A 3,188-nucleotide genomic window follows, 5' to 3' on the forward strand; every position below is an offset into this window, starting at 1 on the left:
ACTGCTAAAGGAGTGTTTAAAGTCATAAATGTGAGCAACAACAGTTTTAAATGATATAAACAAGGATCACGTCATGAAGAGTTCAAAGCAGGGTGACACAAAAACCACAAAAACTCTAAAGATTTAAAGCTAAGATTAGAAAATTGGTTACATGTTAGGAAAGTTCTCACTACTACCAAGGTGAACGCTCTAACTTGGATTAAGACTTTATTTGTTTTATTTTCTTTGTACACCAACAGGATAAAACACTTTAAATCAGAATAAATACCTAATTTGGAAATCCACTTTTGAACCCCTACATATAAAAGAGTATGTAAGCCGCACAGAAAGAGCAAGATGCTCTTTCCCAACTAAAAAACCACAGTAAAGCTTGACTGATGAAATCCAGAAAGCAAATCTGTGTCACAGAATATAATACTGAACGACAGCTGGTTACAGCCTGTGAGGCAGCCTTCAGTACTGAACATTTTAAACAATGCTCAAAACAGAAGAGTCTCTCTGTTGGAAAGCACAGGCTTGGAAAAGATCAAAACCGATTTCCATTACATGAGAGTAGATGTTTTGAACTCGGCTCTCACCAAGATAAGCACCAACTAAGACATAGCTCCACAGTAAACTAATGTGATCCATCTGCATCTCCATCCATTTGCATTTTTTTTTCCATCTGTTGATGTAGATATCCTTCTGCTTGGTGTTGATGGCTGAAGTGTAATGCTGGCTCCAGGGATCAACCCATTTTGCCTCCCCAGCTCATCAGCACACACAACGGCTGCGATGCTGGCTCCGGGGGATCAACCTTAGTGCGGTCTCTCCAGCGTATCAGCATGACAACTGTCTGGATTAAGCTAAGCAGAGTATATCTCTGGGGTCTTCAAGTGGGCACCTTCTGTCCTCTGTGTTTTGTTGACTAGCCCATGACACCTCAAGAGGGGTCAGCAGTGATTCTGGCGTCCCACCAGACAGGGCAGTCTTTCTTTAATGAATGCTTTCAGAAACAGTAACTTTACAGAAGGACTACCCAAGGATAATTAATTAAATAGTTTCAAGGTTTCTCAAATAATAAGACAAATAGGTGTATGCTCTTGTTGTGAGCTAATTTAGACGTTGAATACATCTAGACACATAGGTTCAAACACATTTAACAGTTTTATTAAATGCAAGTTACAAAATACAGAGTAGACATGTCTTCCAAAACTCTGTTTAGGTTTTTCCCCTTTTTACAAGAAACAGAAGCATACTCTTGACTGACCACCCCGTGCCCGTGCTTCTTCCAGAGGATTAGTTAATTGATCACCACTTCACTTCTGATTATAATTAGGGCTACATTATTATGTCTAAATGATAATGTTTAAGCAATATGTATGCAACTTTTGATTATTTTAATCAGTAAAAGGAAACTTGTTAAATTCTGCTTAAATTCTTGTTGCGTCGTTCCTTCACACAGAGAAATACAGAAATAAATAATGTACTTTCCTTACATAACGGCGACTCTGGTGGGACATTCCCTGTTAAATTACATCTGTGAGCTTTGAATCTTTGATTTCATGATTAATAGTTTGAACTACTAGGTATTAATTCAAGGATTGCGACCTACATTGTTACTACTTAGTAAAGGACCTTGACAAAGCCTCAGTTAAGGTGTCTGGGTCCACGATTCATTTTGAACTGCCTAGTTAAGGCATGATGGAGGACATTCTGCAAAATATAGTTCTGATCACTGATCCATGGGAATACTGTTAAAAACAGCTTACAGAACTAGGCAGAAAAGCAGATAAAAAGAAAAATTAGACAGCGGTAACTCAAGTGCTCTGAGTGAGTAAGCAGGCCATGGATAAAGACTCAAGGGTTAAAAGAAAATGCAAAAAAAAAATTACACAATAGAGAGACAGTCTTGACAAGTTGACATATTTAAATATTGTCTCTTGCAAATACAAAGGCAATTAGGTGGTTAGGTTGTAACTCAGGGGTGTCAGACTCATCTGGCAGCAAGGGCCATTTAAGTTAAGGATGTTCATTTGGTGGGATGCACTGCAAAAAAAAAAAAAGTTATAGATATTAAGTACCTGAAAATGTGTATAGAAATTGTATATACCAGTAGGCCAGTCTATTCAAATATACTACTTTACATAAAACACATTACCCCCACTGCATGGTTCTTAGACATCCTAGGAGACAGTGAGGACAAGTGGTTAAAGTCCAGGGCTTGTAACCAGAAGGGAAAATCAATCAGCTCCTTTTGAAGATCTGGCAGGGCTGTTGTCACACATTACAGGGAAACGATTTTGGGTATTTAAGGTATTTTCTCCACAGAGGCAAAATCTGGTGTTAAAACCTGGCATGAAGTAAAAGCAGTTTCTTGAAGTTTATGGGTATAATACAGGTAACCCCTTTACAAAATGGACTGAACGTAAGCAACTGCCTTGCGAGCATCCAAATTCCTTCTTAGCCTATCTAAGGTTAATTATTAACCAAACTCAGGGAAGCAATTCCAAATACCTAAGAATTAAGAAAGTGGTGCCACCTTGTAATAGACAATGTTCTACCATGGGGTGATAAAAACTTCAAAATGTGGTAAGACCCTGAGAGCCATAGTGAAAAATGTAATTAAACAATGGTTAAAGGTCACCCATACTGGGAATGATGCAGCCCTGTGGGTAGGTAGGTGGGGACAGCCAAGTCACAGCTCGAATTGGAGGATTTTGCCGCTCGTGTATATTTTGAATGGACTCTGGGGCCTCCCAATCCTTCAGGAAATGCAGTTGTCATCAGGGCAGGTAATACAAATGAGTGGTTTTGAAGGTACAAACACAGAAGGGTTTTTCTCCAGGGAAATAGACATTTGTATAGGAAATGAGTGCTAATGTGATTACCTGACAATGTATCAATCATGCGTTCTGATTACACGAAGCATCAGGGATATGTTATTGATCTTACTAATAGAACACTGGGGAAAACTGTTGCGAATGATGAGATTGGCTGACTCGCATGCTGTGTTTGCTATCAAAGAACCTGAACTTTAAGACATGCCTGTACAAACTGAAAGTTTAGACTCAGAGCTGTGTGAAGTAGTGCTGAAGCACTCAGAGGCTTTTTAAATGAATAACTTTCCTTGCATGTCTACCTGAATTGACATTCTTCCCAAATCTCAATATGCATGTTTTTAAAGAAACAAGACATTCACAAATAAA

Source organism: Polyodon spathula, chromosome 7 (genome assembly GCF_017654505.1).
Source record: "Polyodon spathula isolate WHYD16114869_AA chromosome 7, ASM1765450v1, whole genome shotgun sequence".
NCBI classification, from domain to species: domain Eukaryota; kingdom Metazoa; phylum Chordata; class Actinopteri; order Acipenseriformes; family Polyodontidae; genus Polyodon; species Polyodon spathula.